Below are 21,777 nucleotides of genomic sequence, written 5' to 3' on the forward strand. Positions count from 1 at the left end.
ACTGTGGTGTAATTTACATACACTACAAACTGTAATTCTCATACACTACAGACAGCTGTAAGTATACCTAGTGTTTTTATGACACCAGTACTTACAACTGTGGTGTAATTTATGTACACTACAGACAGCTGTAAGTATACCTAGTGTTTTTATGACACCAGTAAATACAACTGTGGTGTAATTTATGTACACTACAAATAGCTGTAAGTATACATAGTGTTTTTATGACACCAGTAAATACAACTGTAGTGTAATTTACATACACTACAAACTGTAATTCACATACACTACAAACAGCTGTAAGTATACCTAGTGTCTTTATGACACCAGTAAATACAACTGTGGTGTAATTTATGTACACTACAAATAGCTGTAAGTATACCTAGTGTTTTTATGACACCAGTAAATATAACTGTAGTGTAATTTACATACACTACAAACTGTAATTCACATACACTACAAACAGCTGTAAGTATACCTAGTGTTTTTATGACACCAGTAAATACAACTGTGGTGCAATTTATGTACACTACAAACAGCTGTAAGTATACCTAGTGTTTTTATGACACCAGTAAATACAACTGTGGTGTAATTTATGTACACTACAAATAGCTGTAAGTATACCTAGTGTTTTTATGACACCAGTAAATATAACTGTAGTATAATTCACATACACTACAAACTGTAATTCTCATACACTACAGACAGCTGTAAGTATACCTCGTGTTTTTATGACACCAGTACTTACAACTGTAGTGTAATTTATGTACACTACAAATAGCTGTAAGTATACATAGTGTTTTTATGACACCAGTAAATACAACTGTAGTGTAATTTACATACACTACAAACTGTAATTCACATACACTACAAACAGCTGTAAGTATACCTATTGTTTTTATGACACCAGTACTTACAACTGTGGTGTAATTTATGTACACTACAAATAGCTGTAAGTATACCTAGTGTTTTTATGACACCAGTAAATACAACTGTAGTGTAATTTACATACACTACAAACTGTAATTCACATACACTACAAACAGCTGTAAGTATACCTAGTGTTTTTATGACACCAGTAAATATAACTGTAGTGTAATGTATGTACACTACAAACAGCTGTAAGTATACCTAGTGTTTTTATGACACCAGTAAATATAACTGTAGTGTAATTCACATACACTACAAACTGTAATTCACATACACTACAAACAGCTGTAAGTATACTTAGTGTTTTTATGACACCAGTAAATCAACTGTGGTGTAATTTATGTACACTACAGACAGCTGTAAGTATACCTAGTGTTTTTATGACACCAGTAAATATAACTGTGGTGTAATTTATGTACACTACAAACAGCTGTAAGTATACCGAGTGTTTTTATGACACCAGTAAATATAACTGTGGTGTAATTTACATACACTACAAACTGTAATTCTCATACACTACAGACAGCTGTAAGTATACCTAGTGTTTTTATGACACCAGTACTTACAACTGTGGTGTAATTTATGTACACTACAGACAGCTGTAAGTATACCTAGTGTTTTTATGACACCAGTAAATACAACTGTGGTGTAATTTATGTACACTACAAATAGCTGTAAGTATACATAGTGTTTTTATGACACCAGTAAATACAACTGTAGTGTAATTTACATACACTACAAACTGTAATTCACATACACTACAAACAGCTGTAAGTATACCTAGTGTCTTTATGACACCAGTAAATACAACTGTGGTGTAATTTATGTACACTACAAATAGCTGTAAGTATACCTAGTGTTTTTATGACACCAGTAAATACAACTGTAGTGTAATTTACATACACTACAAACTGTAATTCACATACACTACAAACAGCTGTAAGTATACCTAGTGTTTTTATGACACCAGTAAATACAACTGTGGTGCAATTTATGTACACTACAAACAGCTGTAAGTATACCTAGTGTTTTTATGACACCAGTAAATACAACTGTGGTGTAATTTATGTACACTACAAATAGCTGTAAGTATACCTAGTGTTTTTATGACACCAGTAAATATAACTGTAGTATAATTCACATACACTACAAACTGTAATTCTCATACACTACAGACAGCTGTAAGTATACCTCGTGTTTTTATGACACCAGTACTTACAACTGTAGTGTAATTTATGTACACTACAAATAGCTGTAAGTATACATAGTGTTTTTATGACACCAGTAAATACAACTGTAGTGTAATTTACATACACTACAAACTGTAATTCACATACACTACAAACAGCTGTAAGTATACCTATTGTTTTTATGACACCAGTACTTACAACTGTGGTGTAATTTATGTACACTACAAATAGCTGTAAGTATACCTAGTGTTTTTATGACACCAGTAAATACAACTGTAGTGTAATTTACATACACTACAAACTGTAATTCACATACACTACAAACAGCTGTAAGTATACCTAGTGTTTTTATGACACCAGTAAATACAACTGTGGTGCAATTTATGTACACTACAAACAGCTGTAAGTATACCTAGTGTTTTTATGACACCAGTAAATACAACTGTGGTGTAATTTATGTACACTACAAATAGCTGTAAGTATACCTAGTGTTATTATGACACCAGTAAATATAACTGTAGTATAATTCACATACACTACAAACTGTAATTCTCATACACTACAGACAGCTGTAAGTATACCTATTGTTTTTATGACACCAGTACTTACAACTGTGGTGTAATTTATGTACACTACAAATAGCTGTAAGTATACCTAGTGTTTTTATGACACCAGTAAATACAACTGTAGTGTAATTTACATACACTACAAACTGTAATTCACATACACTACAAACAGCTGTAAGTATACCTAGTGTTTTTATGACACCAGTAAATATAACGGTAGTGTAATTCGCATACACTACAAACTGTAATTCACATACACTACAAACAGCTGTAAGTATAAGTGTTTTTATGACACCAGTAAATCAACTGTGGTGTAATTTATGTACACTACAAACAGCTGTAAGTATACCTAGTGTTTTTATGACACCAGTAAATATAACTGTAGTGTAATTCACATACACTACAAACAGCTGTAAGTATACCGAGTGTTTTTATGACACCAGTAAATACAACTGTGGTGTAATTTATGTACACTACAAATAGCTGTAAGTATACCTAGTGTTTTTATGACACCAGTAAATATAACTGTAGTATAATTCACATACACTACAAACTGTAATTCTCATACACTACAGACAGCTGTAAGTATACCTATTGTTTTTATGACACCAGTACTTACAACTGTGGTGTAATTTACATACACTACAAACTGTAATTCACATACACTACAAACAGCTGTAAGTATACCTAGTGTTTTTATGACACCAGTAAATACAACTGTGGTGCAATTTATGTACACTACAAACAGCTGTAAGTATACTACGTGTTTTTATGACACCAGTAAATTTAACTGTAGTGTAATTTACATACACTACAAACTGTAATTCACATACACTACAAACAGCTGTAAGTATACCTAGTGTTTTTATGACACCAGTAAATACAACTGTGGTGTAATGTGTATGTACACTACAAATAGCTGTAAGTATACCTAGTGATTTTATGACACCAGTAAATACAACTGTGGTGTAATTTATGTACACTACAGACAGCTGTAAGTATACCTAGTGTATTTATGACACCAGTAAATATAACTGTAGTGTAATTCACATACACTACAAACTGTAATTCACATACACTACAGACAGCTGTAAGTATACCTCGTGTTTTTATGATGCCAGTAAATATAACTGTAGTGTAATTCACATACACTACAAACAGCTGTATGTATACCTAGTGTTTTTATGACACCAGTACATATAACGGTAGTGTAATTCGCATACACTACAAACTGTAATTCACATACACTACAAACAGCTGTAAGTATACCTAGTGTTTTTATGACACCAGTAAATATAACTGTAGTGTAATTCACATACACTACAAACTGTAATTCACATACACTACAAACAGCTGTAAGTATACTTAGTGTTTTTATGACACCAGTAAATCAACTGTGGTGTAATTTATGTACACTACAGACAGCTGTAAGTATACCTAGTGTTTTTATGACACCAGTAAATATAACTGTGGTGTAATTTATGTACACTACAAACAGCTGTAAGTATACCGAGTGTTTTTATGACACCAGTAAATATAACTGTGGTGTAATTTACATACACTACAAACTGTAATTCTCATACACTACAGACAGCTGTACGTATACCTAGTGTTTTTATGACACCAGTACTTACAACTGTGGTGTAATTTATGTACACTACAGACAGCTGTAAGTATACCTAGTGTTTTTATGACACCAGTAAATACAACTGTGGTGTAATTTATGTACACTACAAATAGCTGTAAGTATACATAGTGTTTTTATGACACCAGTAAATACAACTGTAGTGTAATTTACATACACTACAAACTGTAATTCACATACACTACAAACAGCTGTAAGTATACCTAGTGTCTTTATGACACCAGTAAATACAACTGTGGTGTAATTTATGTACACTACAAATAGCTGTAAGTATACCTAGTGTTTTTATGACACCAGTAAATACAACTGTAGTGTAATTTACATACACTACAAACTGTAATTCACATACACTACAAACAGCTGTAAGTATACCTAGTGTTTTTATGACACCAGTAAATACAACTGTGGTGCAATTTATGTACACTACAAACAGCTGTAAGTATACCTAGTGTTTTTATGACACCAGTAAATACAACTGTGGTGTAATTTATGTACACTACAAATAGCTGTAAGTATACCTAGTGTTTTTATGACACCAGTAAATATAACTGTAGTATAATTCACATACACTACAAACTGTAATTCTCATACACTACAGACAGCTGTAAGTATACCTCGTGTTTTTATGACACCAGTACTTACAACTGTAGTGTAATTTATGTACACTACAAATAGCTGTAAGTATACATAGTGTTTTTATGACACCAGTAAATACAACTGTAGTGTAATTTACATACACTACAAACTGTAATTCACATACACTACAAACAGCTGTAAGTATACCTATTGTTTTTATGACACCAGTACTTACAACTGTGGTGTAATTTATGTACACTACAAATAGCTGTAAGTATACCTAGTGTTTTTATGACACCAGTAAATACAACTGTAGTGTAATTTACATACACTACAAACTGTAATTCACATACACTACAAACAGCTGTAAGTATACCTAGTGTTTTTATGACACCAGTAAATACAACTGTGGTGCAATTTATGTACACTACAAACAGCTGTAAGTATACCTAGTGTTTTTATGACACCAGTAAATACAACTGTGGTGTAATTTATGTACACTACAAATAGCTGTAAGTATACCTAGTGTTTTTATGACACCAGTAAATATAACTGTAGTATAATTCACATACACTACAACTGTAATTCTCATACACTACAGACAGCTGTAAGTATACCTATTGTTTTTATGACACCAGTACTTACAACTGTGGTGTAATTTATGTACACTACAAATAGCTGTAAGTATACCTAGTGTTTTTATGACACCAGTAAATACAACTGTAGTGTAATTTACATACACTAGAAACTGTAATTCACATACACTACAAACAGCTGTAAGTATACCTAGTGTTTTTATGACACCAGTAAATATAACGGTAGTGTAATTCGCATACACTACAAACTGTAATTCACATACACTACAAACAGCTGTAAGTATAAGTGTTTTTATGACACCAGTAAATCAACTGTGGTGTAATTTATGTACACTACAAACAGCTGTAAGTATACCTAGTGTTTTTATGACACCAGTAAATATAACTGTAGTGTAATTCACATACACTACAAACAGCTGTAAGTATACCTAGTGTTTTTATGACACCAGTAAATACAACTGTGGTGTAATTTATGTACACTACAAATAGCTGTAAGTATACCTAGTGTTTTTATGACACCAGTAAATATAACTGTAGTATAATTCACATACACTACAAACTGTAATTCTCATACACTACAGACAGCTGTAAGTATACCTATTGTTTTTATGACACCAGTACTTACAACTGTGGTGTAATTTACATACACTACAAACTGTAATTCACATACACTACAAACAGCTGTAAGTATACCTAGTGTTTTTATGACACCAGTAAATACAACTGTGGTGCAATTTATGTACACTACAAACAGCTGTAAGTATACTACGTGTTTTTATGACACCAGTAAATTTAACTGTAGTGTAATTTACATACACTACAAACTGTAATTCACATACACTACAAACAGCTGTAAGTATACCTAGTGTTTTTATGACACCAGTAAATACAACTGTGGTGTAATGTGTATGTACACTACAAATAGCTGTAAGTATACCTAGTGATTTTATGACACCAGTAAATACAACTGTGGTGTAATTTATGTACACTACAGACAGCTGTAAGTATACCTAGTGTTTTTATGATGCCAGTAAATATAACTGTGGTGTAATTTATGTACACTACAAACAGCTGTAAGTATACCTAGTGTTTTTATGACACAAGTAAATATAACTGTAGTGTAATTTATGTACACTACAGACAGCTGTAAGTATACCTAGTGTATTTATGACACCAGTAAATATAACTGTAGTGTAATTCACATACACTACAAACTGTAATTCACATACACTACAGACAGCTGTAAGTATACCTCGTGTTTTTATGATGCCAGTAAATATAACTGTAGTGTAATTCACATACACTACAAACAGCTGTAAGTATACCTAGTGTTTTTATGACACCAGTAAATATAACGGTAGTGTAATTCGCATACACTACAAACTGTAATTCACATACACTACAAACAGCTGTAAGTATACCTAGTGTTTTTATGACACCAGTAAATATAACTGTAGTGTAATTCACATACACTACAAACAGCTGTAAGTATACCTAGTGTTTTTATGACACCAGTAAATATAACGGTAGTGTAATTCGCATACACTACAAACTGTAATTCACATACACTACAAACAGCTGTAAGTATACCTAGTGTTTTTATGACACCAGTAAATCAACTGTGGTGTAATTTATGCACACTACAAACAGCTGTAAGTATACCTAGTGTTTTTGTGACACCAGTAAATATAACTGTAGTGTAATTTATGTACACTACAAACAGCTGTAAGTATACCTAGTGTTTTTATGACACCAGTAAATATAACTGTAGTGTAATGTATGTACACTACAAACAGCTGTAAGTATACCTAGTGTTTTTATGACACCAGTAAATATAACTGTAGTGTAATTCACATATACTACAAACTGTAATTCACATACACTACAAACAGCTGTAAGTATACTTAGTGTTTTTATGACACCAGTAAATCAACTGTGGTGTAATTTATGTACACTACAGACAGCTGTAAGTATACCTAGTGTTTTTATGACACCAGTAAATATAACTGTGGTGTAATTTATGTACACTACAGACAGCTGTAAGTATACCTAGTGTTTTTATGACACCAGTAAATATAACTGTAGTGTAATTTATGTACACTACAGACAAGTTTAATTCACATACACTACAGTCAGTTATATGTGAAACTAGTGTAATTTACATACATTAAAGACAGCTATATTTGCAGTGTAAGTCACATGCACTTCAGGCAGCCATAAATATAACTAGTATAATTCACATACACTACAGACAAACTAGTTTACCTTAAATACACTACATATAACTGTAAGTAAAACTAGTGCAATTTTCATATACTATGGCCAGCTGTGAATATAACTAGTGTAATTTACATACACTACAGACTGTTGTACGCATAACTACGGTAGTATAATTCACATACACTACAGACAACTGTAAATAAAACTAGTGCAATTTTCATATACTATGGCCAGCTGTAAGTATAAGTAGTGTAATTTACATATACTACATAGAGCTGTGAATATAACTGGTGTATTTACATACATTACAGACAGCTGTAAGTATAAGTAGTGTAATTTACATATACTACATATAGCTGTGAATATAACTAGTGTATTTACATACATTACAGACAGCTGTAAGTATAAGTAGTGTAATTTACATATACTACATATAGCTGTGAATATAACTAGTGTATTTACATACATTACAGACAGCTGTAAGTATAAGTAGTGTAATTTACATATACTACATAGAGCTGTGAATATAACTGGTGTATTTACATACATTACAGACAGCTGTAAGTATACTATACATTTAAAACACAATTGTAGAGGTTTAAAGCTATCTATCCCTCTCATCTTTAATTTGGGAATTGGTTGTCATAGAAATCACCAAATGCTAATTTTATACACATATAGTGATTATTATTTAATACTGTCCTATACAAGACATGTAGTGTTTATTCGTCTGTCTGGTTTCAATAGGTCTAAGATAATTAAAATCTTTTATAACATGGCTTTGATGAAAGTCAATAATTATAAGACATGAATGTTATCATTATTCATTTTTGTCATTTTTAAATAATTCATTTAATTTATAAATATTTCTGGTAAAAATTGCTTCAACCCTTTGAGTGCTATTGTCAATTTTTGGCACTAGTCTGCCCCCCCCCCTCCCCCACATGAAATTTTGATACAAATTTGACAAATTGTTTGATCAAAAACTAAACTGAAACTTTTTTTTTTTAATATTTTTGTATCAGGACAAAGTTTCGGACATGGCACTGTAGTCTTTCGTGACATTTTTAGCTCAGCTGTCGACTTTGTCGAGCGGAGCTTATCATATGAGTGATTGTCCGGCAGCGTCCGGTGTCCGTCGTCTGTCGTACCGGGTAGTTTAATGTGCTATCCTGGTGTCAACCAGGCCTCGTCAAACACACCTGGTCACCTGCATACCTGAGCTAAGATTTCCCCAAAGTCACATCTTTCAGTGAATGAAACTAAGCCAGTTGATTTAGTCTTTCCTCTCAGTCTGTGACACACTCACCCAGGGTAGGAGTTGACCCTTTATAATGTTCAACTCCAGACAGGATTTGAACTCTGATCTACCGGTCATAAGTCAGATGCAACAACTACTGTACTACCAGTGACCATTTAAATAAATTATGTCTGCGGCTCGAATTTTGAAAAATGCTGACTGAATCTCACAACTTCATCGCCCTTAGAAATACAATATTAACTGATCTTTTCTGATGCACTCAGATTTATATAAATTAATTTTTAGCTTCGCTGTTGACTTTGAGTGATTGTCCGTCATTGTCCATGTCAATGTTTTACTTTTTTGACTTCTTCTTGAAAACCACAAGTCTGATTGTTTTGATATTGCTTTGATATTACATATGGGTGAAACATTTCTCAAATCAAAATGTTAAGTACTGCAATGACAGCCTGAATGCTTTTATACTTGGTGTATATGTACCTTAGGTGGACCTCTCTTAGATTTGTTCATTTTGTAATGATATCTTCAATTCTCTAATTTTGATGAATATTTTTGTGATTTTTGGTAAAAAGTGATATTTTCGACTCCTTGTTGAAAACTGCAAGTCCAATTGCTTGATATTACATATACAGGTACTACATGTGGACCTCTCTCAGATGTGTTCATTTCGTGATGATATCTTCAATTCTCTAATTTTGATGAATATTTTTGTGATTTTTGGTAAAATGTGATATTTTTGACTTCTTGTTAAAAACCGCAAGTCCAATTGCTTGATATTACATATACAGGTACTACATGTGGACCTCTCTCAGATGTGTTCATTTTGTGATGATATCTTCAATTCTCTAATTTTGATGAATATTTTTGTGATTTTTGGTAAAATGTGATATTTTTGACTTCTTGTTAAAAACCACAAGTCTGATTGCTTTTATATTACATATATAGGACAACATGTGGACCTCTCTCAGATGTGTTCATTTTGTAATGATATCTTTAATTCTCTAATTTTGGTGAATATTTTTGACATTTTTGGTAAAAAGTGATATTTTTGACTTCTTGTTAAAAATGAATGCTTTGATACTTGGTGTATATGTACCTTGGGTAGACCTCTCTCAGATTTGTTCATTTTGTGATGATATCTTCAATTCTCTAATTTTGGTGAATATTTTTGTCATTTTTGGTAAAAAGTGATATTTTGCGACTTCTTGTTAAAAACCGCAAGTCCAATTGCTTGATATTACATATACAGGTACTACATGTGGATCTCTCTCATGTTTATTTTGTAATGATATCTTCAATTCTCTAATTTTGTTGAATGTTTTTGTAATTTTTGGTAAAAAATGATATTTTCGACTTCTTGTTGAAAACCGCAAGTATAATTGCTTTGATATGACATATATAGGTACTACATGTGGACCTCTCTCAGATGTGTTCATTTCATGATGATATCTTCAATTCTCTAATTTTGATGAATATTTTTGTGATTTTTGGTAAAATGTGATATTTTTGACTTCTTGTTAAAAACCACAAGTCTGATTGCTTTTATATTACATATATAGGACAACATGTGGACTTCTCTCAGATTTGGTCATTTTGTAATGATATCTTTAATTCTCTAATTTTGGTGAATATTTTTGACATTTTTGGTAAAAAGTGATATTTTCGACTTCTTGTTGAAAACCGCAAGTATAATTGCTTTGATATGACATATATAGGTACTACATGTGGACCTCTCTCAGATGTGCTCATTTCATGATGATATCTTCAATTCTCTAATTTTGATGAATATTTTTGTGATTTTTGGTAAAATGTGATATTTTTGACTTCTTGTTAAAAACCACAAGTCCGATTGCTTTTATATTACATATATAGGACAACATGTGGACTTCTCTCAGATTTGGTCATTTTGTAATGATATCTTTAATTCTCTAATTTTGGTGAATATTTTTGACATTTTTGGTAAAAAGTGATATTTTCGACTTCTTGTTAAAAACCACAAGTCTGATTGCTTTTATATTACATATATAGGTACTACATGTGGACCTCATTCAGATTTCTTAATTTCCTCGTGATATCTTCAATTATCTAATTTTGATGATTATTTTTGTCATTTTTGGTGAAAAGTGATATTTTTGAATTCTTGTTGAAAACAGCAATTCCGATTGCTTTGATACTATACATATTGTTCATTTTCTAATGATATCTTCAGTTCTTTATATGAAATGTGCATTGCTAACAGCAGAGCTATCTCAGCCGAGAGGCTGCTTGTTTCTACTTAAAGCTAGCTAAATTTTAAGTTACATTCAGACTGTACCTTGATTTTAAAAATGACACACGGAAATTGTGCAGAGTATGTATGTACCGGTAACATACAAAACATTGGTAAAAACCACAACAAATAAGTTATAATTATTGATGACAACGCTCCTCTATTAAAAATTGCACGTTTTTATCATAAGGAAAAGTCAGCCAGCTTGGAAGTTTATTGATTTCAAGTAATCACTGATCTTTGTTAATACTACTCTTTCCTTTATCACAATCTTTGTTACGCGCTAATGTTATATGCAAATTTTAACGCACGATGTAGACACATCCTATTATAGCAAAATATCCCAAGGGTTGAAACGCGCCAGGACTGTGGTATAAACAAAAATCAGTGATTACTGTAGAATACTTTATATTCACTTGGAATTTATTTTCGCTATTTTTGCTGAAAGGATGATTCCGTGAAAATAAAATCCAGCGAATATACTTTTTTTTTCTATATTTCACATTAAACTTAAAAAAATCAGTGAAAATATATTGCACACAAAAAGTCCAAAAAGCATTTTCAGCGAAAATTAATTCCAGCAAAAATAAAGTATTCCACAGTACTTGAAATCGATATCATGAAGGGGGGGGGGGGGTAAAAGAAAAGTTATATAACATTTTATTATTTACATAAGTTTGTCCAACTCCCTGTGCTGTAACATCATATTGTAAGTGAAAACTATTCTAACAGTACACTTTCAAGCAGTAGCTCAAAAAGCAAGATTCTACCATTATTTTGACTGACATAGTAACCTACAGTACTCATTCCGCCCAACCTCCCGCTTTTATCGCTTTTTTTCCGACCGCTTATCGCTTAATTTCCGACCGCTCGCTGCTTTCCGACCGGAAACCGACCGCTTTTTTTCCGCTCGCTCGCGTTCGCTTTTGTTCGCTCGCTCGCTCGCTTTTGTTCGCTCGTTCGCTCGCTCGCTCGCTTTTGTTCGCTCGTTCGCTCGCTCGCTCGCTTTTGTTCGCTCGCTCACTCCTGCTATGGCTGGCTTCAGAAACATCGTCCGCTTGCCAGCCGACCGCTGGAGTAACAATGATCGTACATTGTATGTATAAACTTAAGTTTTTATTCGTAATAAATTTAGGTTTTAATGACGATTCAAAACACAACGCCTATTGCTTCTCTGTTTTGGAACAAAGACGCCTTCAAATCACTTGACACATTGTAACGTTTGCTACGCAAGTCGAACTGTGACCTGTATTTACATATTTACGTCCTTGTGTGTGTAGTTCAAGCAGCTATATAACTGGTCAATCGCGATATGTATTGAGTACTAGTATTTGTGTGTTGTGTGTGTGTTTCTGTGTGTGATTTTGACTAAATTTATTCCGAACGGCGCTCAAAATAATTTGACACTTTGTTATTTTTGAACGCAACTCGCACTATGACCCTTACTCAATTTGCATAAGTAATACGAATGCTGTAGTTCAGAAAATCTATTGGTTAACTTTTGCTCGTGTCTGGGTGGGCAAAACAAAACTGCACATATAATTATCGCATAGCTGAATTTCTACAAATCAATTGGACTTAAACTACTAGTATAATGATTGTGACGATTAATCGCTTGTCTGAGTACATGCGGCGACGAATTATTGGATTGGCAGCAGCCGGACGAAAAATGAAAGAGATCTCGGAACAGTTAATTTGTTGAGGAAAACAAAACAAACGCAGCCAGTGATACATTTTGAAAACAAAAATACAAAATAATCGCAATCAGAGGCGCCGACCACGCGCGTTGGAAATAAATAAAACGTGTTGTGACAGTCTCACCAAACTCTTTCACTCGCGCAATATAATTATGTTATTTCCCAAAGCACTTATATTTAATACATTGACGAAAAACACCGCAAGAAAAATGTAAATCAGGCTTGTAATTACTACTCGAACGCAATGTTGATCACTGTAAAAGTGGATAAATTCGAACCGTCATCAAATTCAAAATTCAAGCGATCTCGTTGAATGTCAAAAATAAACTCGATGTTTAGAAAGACAAAAACAACACCATATTAGAGTGCAAAAAAAGTTAGCAGCAAAGAACGAGAAGTGCATGTGGGAAAGCGATGAGTGAACTCGAGGAAAATTATGCTGATGTGAGAACAAGCCATATACTCGCGGAGTACTCGCTAAAACATCGAGAAAATGTGCCATTTCAAAGGGCACCCTTACAAATAATGTCTGCGATTGTGTGAACATGAAAACGTGCAAACAAGGAACAGAACTCGTGGTACACAAGGAAACTTAGCGATGACGCAGTTAGATGTATACGGCTGTTGAAAACAGACTCCTTCGATCTCATATAAGCAGGTTCACGTGGATGTATCATTTTCAACTATTACCAACAACGCTATGATAACAAAGACATTGTGAAATTCTTTTGTTTTTATGTAGAAAAATACAGTAATTTTACCAAGTAAAATCATATTTATTAAAATTGTTGTTCATACACGAGTTGTCGAACACACTACATAGTTTGTAATTTCATCTAGCTCCTTTCAGTCACGATTCAAAACAAATAAAAGGCACAAATATAGATAATATAGCAAATTATTTTTTTCTGTAATATTCGTGTGTAATCAGTAATTATGAAAAAAAATTATGGGTACACATGAAATAGATTTCGTTATGAGATATTCTTAATATCAATTTCTAAATTATTTTGTCAAAATCAGTTTTTTTTCCAGGTTTTTTCCCCAAAACGAAAGAATTTCGTAATGTCGGGAACGAGAAGTTTTTTTCTTCTTATTATTTTTTGGGAACGGAAAGTCTTTATCGTAGAGCTTCGCCTCGGTTGACAATGAGCTCTTCGGGTCGCTAAAACTGTATGTCCACTTCTGTTGGGGTGAACATTTGTATTATTATACTGAATAAATCTTAGAACAGAAATGGTGGCACTCAATTATGGCAATCTTCCAGCTCATCGTTAGAAAGATTTTAGGAGGCAAATTTAATCTTGAAGGATTGCAGGAAATTGACCCTTACCGATTCATATTTATGAATTAATCGGGATTCAGGTATCATAGTGTTTGTAACAGGAAGAAAAAAAAACGCTTTCGCGTGGGATTTTTCATGCAAACATTGTGAATGGTTCCCCGACACTGATTCCTTTTTAACTTTAAATTTTTCTAAGACGCGGCAAACCCTGCTCATGACCGGAGACGTCGTCGAGATGCAGATGCGATTCCTCTTAGCAACGCGTTCTATTTATTTTCAAAGCGTGTGGTCGGCGCCTTTGATTGCGTTTATTTTGTTCTTTTATTCAGTGAACGTAATCTATCACTGGCAGCGTTTGTTTTTTCGCGTCTCACAACTTAATGTCCAAGCTGACTTTGTTTTGGCTGTAAGTGAACTACGTACAGCTCATGAAAGTATTTCGCCCAGAGTTCGCAAAAAACGGAATACCCTGCAAAATTTGAATCCTTTATTTTATAACGAGACATTGGGCGCAAACATAAAAACCATAATTGTAATTCAACAGATTTATGTAACGTGTTAGTCTGCTTGCCAGCCGCCTAGTTAGAAAACGCGATCTCCAGTGAAGTCGGTGTCGACAACTTCGGACAAGTAAGATGGGCGCTGGCCGACATTACATTTGCAAGTATTGTATTTGTTTGACAAATTGTACACTACGGTCATTCTATAACAATCGATCAGTCGTTTTTTTCACAGTCTTACTATTCCTGCAGATATTCTTCAATTGTTATAGGTGCCACGGATTTTAACATAACTACAACTTGACCCGTGTTAAACCCAAACCATGCGTGCATGACAACCGTCACCCTACACAGGGTGTGTAGGGTACACACGGTTTAACTCAACGAATACCGTACTCTACAGTAGACATTTTTCGCTCTCCACCAAAAATAGAATGGTTTTATTTCATATTAGTTGTGTCTGTGTCAGTGTCGTATTTGATTTCACATGTTTGGTTCGATCTTGTTTATGGTGTACATTATTATCACCAATTTTATATGGCCGTGTGATCCACCGTATTTTTTTCAACGGTCGTTCTATAAATTTCTAATTGTATTTATTCTTATTTTAACATCATAAAAACAAAAATGATACACTTGTACATGAAACAGTAGGTAATGAACTGTAAATGCGGGCGGTTGTGCTGTCAGGCGAGCGAGCGAGCGAGCGAGCGATTGCGCGAGCGGATACTTCCAGATTTGCGCGGTCGAAAAAAAAGCGGAAATTGCGCGGTCGGATTGAACAAAGCGAGCGAAAAAAAAGCGATCGAAATCCGGAAGCGGGCGGGAGGTTCGGCGAAATGAGTACTGTAGTTACCACACACAAATATTCAGATATATTCTGCAAAAGTAGAATTAGAAAATGTTTAATCAAGCGTCTGTGAATTTGTAGATTACATTTATGTAATAATCTACTAAAGCTTAGAGAATCTGTCTGTCATTTTGTAATCACAAACCTGCTGTTACCATGGTAACTTGCTATGTTGTCAATACACAGGTGTGGTTACCATAGTAATATGCCCAAGGCTTTTTCATCTTGTTTCCATTATGTCACCTTCATTCATTGTGTATCACCCAAACCAGTGAGATTTAAATTGAGTTATCTGTATGTTATTTACCCACACAGTATGTTCTCTTTTAGTAATACACATACTCGTATAAATAACAGAGGTGTTTCTATGGTTATAATAAGTCATATTTTAATAATCCAGAATACAATTATACATTGGTCACTCTATTAGTAGTACATATGTTCATATAAATAACAAAGATGTTTCTATGGTTATAATAAGTCATATTTACTTATTCTAAATAAAATGTACAATATTAAATGTAATTTTCAATTTATATGCGTTTTTACTAGAGGCGTACTTTTAATAGGCAAGATCAACCTCATCAAATATCAGAATTCCAAGTACATGTGAAAATATGTGATATTTACATTACCCCGGTACTTGCAAGATGTGAATAGCAAACTAGAAATATGTGATATTTACATTACCCCGGTACTTGCAAGATGTGAATAGCAAACTAGAAATATGTGATATTTACATTACCCCGGTACTTGCAAGATGTGAATAGCAAACTAGAAATATGTGATATTTACATTACCCCGGTACTTGCAAGATGTGAATAGCAAACTAGAAATATGTGATATTTACATTACCCCGGTACTTGCAAGATGTGAATAGCAAACCTGAAATATGTGATATTTACATTACCCCGGTACTTGCAAGATGTGAATAGCAAACTAGAAATATGTGATATTTACATTACCCCGGTACTTGCAAGATGTGAATAGCAAACTAGAAATATGTGATATTTACATTACCCCGGTACTTGCAAGATGTGAATAGCAAACTAGAAATATGTGATATTTACATTACCCCGGTACTTGCAAGATGTGAATAGCAAACTAGAAATATGTGATATTTACATTACCCCGGTACTTGCAAGATGTGAATAGCAAACCTGAAATATGTGATATTTACATTACCCCGGTACTTGCAAGATGTGAATAGCAAACTAGAAATATGTGATATTTACATTACCCCGGTACTTGCAAGATGTGAATAGCAAACTAGAAATATGTGATATTTACATTACCCCGGTACTTGCAAGATGTGAATAGCAAACTAGAAATATGTGATATTTACATTACCCCGGTACTTGCAAGATGTGAATAGCAAACTAGAAATATGTGATATTTACATTACCCCGGTACTTGCAAGATGTGAATAGCAAACTAGAAATATGTGATATTTACATTACCCCGGTACTTGCAAGATGTGAATAGCAAACTAGAAATATGTGATATTTACATTACCCCGGTACTTGCAAGATGTGAATAGCAAACTAGAAATATGTGATATTTACATTACCCCGGTACTTGCAAGATGTGAATAGCAAACTAGAAATATGTGATATTTACATTACCCCGGTACTTGCAAGATGTGAATAGCAAACTAGAAATATGTGATATTTACATTACCCCGGTACTTGCAAGATGTGAATAGCAAACTAGAAATATGTGATATTTACATTACCCCGGTACTTGCAAGATGTGAATAGCAAACTAGAAATATGTGATATTTACATTACCCCGGTACTTGCAAGATGTGAATAGCAAACTAGAAATATGTGATATTTACATTACCCCGGTACTTGCAAGATGTGAATAGCAAACTAGAAATATGTGATATTTACATTACCCCGGTACTTGCAAGATGTGAATAGCAAACTAGAAATATGTGATATTTACATTACCCCGGTACTTGCAAGATGTGAATAGCAAACTAGAAATATGTGATATTTACATTACCCCGGTACTTGCAAGATGTGAATAGCAAACTAGAAATATGTGATATTTACATTACCCCGGTACTTGCAAGATGTGAATAGCAAACTAGAAATATGTGATATTTACATTACCCCGGTACTTGCAAGATGTGAATAGCAAACTAGAAATATGTGATATTTACATTACCCCGGTACTTGCAAGATGTGAATAGCAAACTAGAAATATGTGTCATTTACATTACCCCGGTACTTGCAAGATGTGAATAGCAAACTAGAAATATGTGATATTTACATTACCCCGGTACTTGCAAGATGTGAATAGCAAACTAGAAATATGTGATATTTACATTACCCCGGTACTTGCAAATTGTGAATAGCAAACTAGAAATATGTGATATTTACATTACCCCGGTACTTGCAAGATGTGAATAGCAAACTAGAAATATGTGATATTTACATTACCCCGGTACTTGCAAGATGTGAATAGCAAACTAGAAATATGTGATATTTACATTACCCCGGTACTTGCAAGATGTGAATAGCAAACTAGAAATATGTGATATTTACATTACCCCGGTACTTGCAAGATGTGAATAGCAAACTAGAAATATGTGATATTTACATTACCCCGGTACTTGCAAGATGTGAATAGCAAACTAGAAATATGTGATATTTACATTACCCCGGTACATGCAAGATGTGAATAGCAAACTAGAAATATGTGATATTTACATTACCCCGGTACTTGCAAGATGTGAATAGCAAACTAGAAATATGTGATATTTACATTACCCCGGTACTTGCAAGATGTGAATAGCAAACTAGAAATATGTGATATTTACATTACCCCGGTACTTGCAAATTGTGAATAGCAAACTAGAAATATGTGATATTTACATTACCCCGGTACTTGCAAGATGTGAATAGCAAACTAGAAATATGTGATATTTACATTACCCCGGTACTTGCAAGATGTGAATAGCAAACTAGAAATATGTGATATTTACATTACCCCGGTACTTGCAAGATGTGAATAGCAAACTAGAAATATGTGATATTTACATTACCCCGGTACTTGCAAGATGTGAATAGCAAACTAGAAATATGTGATATTTACATTACCCCGGTACTTGCAAGATGTGAATAGCAAACTAGAAATATGTGATATTTACATTACCCCGGTACTTGCAAATTGTGAATAGCAAACTAGAAATATGTGATATTTACATTACCCCGGTACTTGCAAATTGTGAATAGCAAACTAGAAATATGTGATATTTACATTACCCCGGTACTTGCAAGATGTGAATAGCAAACTAGAAATATGTGATATTTACATTACCCCGGTACTTGCAAGATGTTAATAGCAAACTAGAAATCTTGAAAGAAGGCATTAATTTGAATCCCAAGTCTTTGTTACATTCAAGGGTTTATAACATAAGGGCATTCATCCAGTATGAAGTCATGTGAATTGCGAGGTGATTACCAAATTACCAAACAAACGTGCATTTCTAGGAATACTAAATGTTAATGTTAAAGTGAGTTTGTGGAAGAAATGGAATCATTTTGGTTGTTTTGTTTTTATTTGGAAATCAATAACTCAATTTAACTCATTTTGCAATTTTATTCTTTTCACAATCATGCAACATCCCCTTAATTTCCTCACACGGTTGGTAAAAATTGTCATTTGGATAATTTTAGAGAGGTTAACATAGTTACAATGTTAAAAAAAAGATTCTTCATCTTTTCTTGGATGGTCCTTGGGTATGAGGCTTTAATTTCCATGATTTTTATGTTGAAGCCCCTGTGCCTATGACCGGGGAAGTATAATAATAATAACTTTATTACACTACTTGTATGGTAAGGAACATAAATACAAAAAACATACATAATTGGCCATAAATGATGTATTTTCCATGCATTATTATGTGTCAAATAAAATATACTATACTATACAAACATATAATGGTATTTTTTATTAGTCCCCGTTCGGACAAAGTCCGAAAACGGGGACTTATAATTCCGTCTCCGTCCGTTCGTGTGTCCGTCCGTCCGTCCGTCCGTCCGGAGTCATATCTCAGAATCCCTTGGATCGATTCTGTTCATTCTTTGCATGTCCCTAGTACTTTATGTGGGACATATGCACATGCAGTGGTTTAGCGATTTGATTCAAAATGGCCGACTGGCAGCCATCTTGTTTTTTGAAAATGTTGTATTTTGGACATGCTTTGTCAGTTTTCATTCAAACTTGGTACATAGATTATACATGTTAGGATACATGTCCCCGACCGTCCGTGAGTTTCTGAGTCTGTCCGACCGTTCGTGTGTCCGTGCGTCAGTCTGTCCAACGTAATATTTCAGAATCCTGTGGACTGATTCCGTTCATTCTTTGCATGTGCCTAGTACCTTATGTGGGACATATGCACATGCAGTGGTTTAGCGATTCGATTCAAAATGGCCGACTGGCAGGCATCTTGTTTTTTGAAAATGTTGTATTTTGGACATGCTTTTTCAGTTGTCATTCAAACTTGGTACATAGATTATACATGTTAGGATACATGTCTATGACGATTTATTTCGCAATTCGATCAAAGATGGTCGACTGGCAGGAATCTTGTTTTTGTTTTTTTATGCGGTATCTTGGATGTGCTCTGTCAGTTTTCATTCAAATTTGGCACATACATGTACTTTATACATGTTAGGATGCATGTCCATGACAATTTGTTTCAAAATCTGGTCAAGGATGGCAGATTGACAGCCATCTGACTTTTTGGCCTTACTACTAGATTTCCACAATTTATGTACCATTTTCACTCATATTTGGCACATACATCATACATATCAGTGTGTTTCATAATCAGATCAAAGATGGCCGAATAATGGCTGTTTTTATTTTGGCCATATTACTACTACATGGAACATGTGTTTTGATGTAAATAAACAATCTGTTGTATACGGCATTTGGAACTCGAGTTTCAAGGACACACTCGCGATAACCCCTCCGCTTTAATATGGCGAGCACAAAGAGAACTTAACAGGGACTGTGTCATTTTCAATGACTTGTTTAATAATAAACTCTACAACTTAGACCATTAACAAAGAATTAAAAACAAAACAAACTATTTTGCAGTTTTGACAGTCAGGTGAAATGAAATGAAACAAAAATTACCAGAAGCAGCGAAACAATTTTAATTTTTGAAGCGGGGAGTCGTCACCTGCGCATGCGTCAGATGGCCATAGTGTGTCACGAGCCTTTTTACCGTGTGTTGTTTCCGTCGATTGGGCCTCAATTCCTGCGTGTGCGCAGGTGACCGTCTGCTTCAACGTACTAATATCACAATGCAGGTGTAACTTCTAAGCTGGCTGGCTATAATTCAGTCAGTATTATTGTAATCAATAAGTTCAAATTATTCTTTGTAGTATTTGCCTATGTTATTGATATGAGATATGTTTAGGCAGATTATTACACACAATTTACATATGTGTCAGTTCTAAAAATTATTAAGCTAAATATTCTGAAGCATATACAAGGTCTTTTTATTGTTTGAATTCATTCATTGGTCACAAATTTCTATTATATTAATGAAAGCCATTATAATTGTAACTATGGAAACCATTTACATTCCATAAAGATTTAATAAATATTAAGATATAATTATGTGTATCCCATTAGCTGATTAATATGATATGTTATATTAATTTGAGTGATCATGTGATCTATTTAGACAATCAAGGTCAAAGGTCAAATTAATTACACTAATACTGTAAAATACCATGGAGGTATAAACATATACCTCCAAGAAAATACTCACTTTGATTTACTTTCAATGAAAACTTGAATCAGTGAAAATAGATAATTATATTTTGTTTTTTGCTTTTAAAAGTTTTAAAAATTTTTGCCAACCTGTTCACCTGTCATTTTAGCCAGCCTGTCACCTGTCTGCCTGTCATTTTAGCCAGCCTGTCACCTGTCTGCCTGTCATTTTAGCCAGCCTGTCACCTGTCTGCCTGTCATTTTAGCCATCCACCTGTCTGCCTATCATTTTAGCCATCCACCTGTCATTTTAGCCAGCCACCTGTCCACCTGTCATTTTAGCCAGCCACCTGTCTACCTGTCATTTTAGCCAGCCACCTGTCTACCTGTCATTTTAGCCAACCACCTGTCTACCTGTCATTGTAGCCAGCCACCTGTCTGCCTATCATT

The 21,777-nt window shown here is 33.9% G+C and overlaps 1 protein-coding gene across 2 annotated transcripts in view; it reads left to right on the top strand.

Annotated features, from left to right (window-relative positions):
- Positions 1–21,777, top strand: part of LOC100367342 (fas apoptotic inhibitory molecule 1-like) — a 46,995-nt gene that overhangs the window by 21,763 nt on the left and 3,455 nt on the right. The window lies entirely within an intron of this gene.

This window comes from Saccoglossus kowalevskii, chromosome 20 (assembly GCF_978046115.1).
Source record: "Saccoglossus kowalevskii chromosome 20, keSacKowa6.1, whole genome shotgun sequence".
NCBI lineage: Eukaryota > Metazoa > Hemichordata > Enteropneusta > Harrimaniidae > Saccoglossus > Saccoglossus kowalevskii.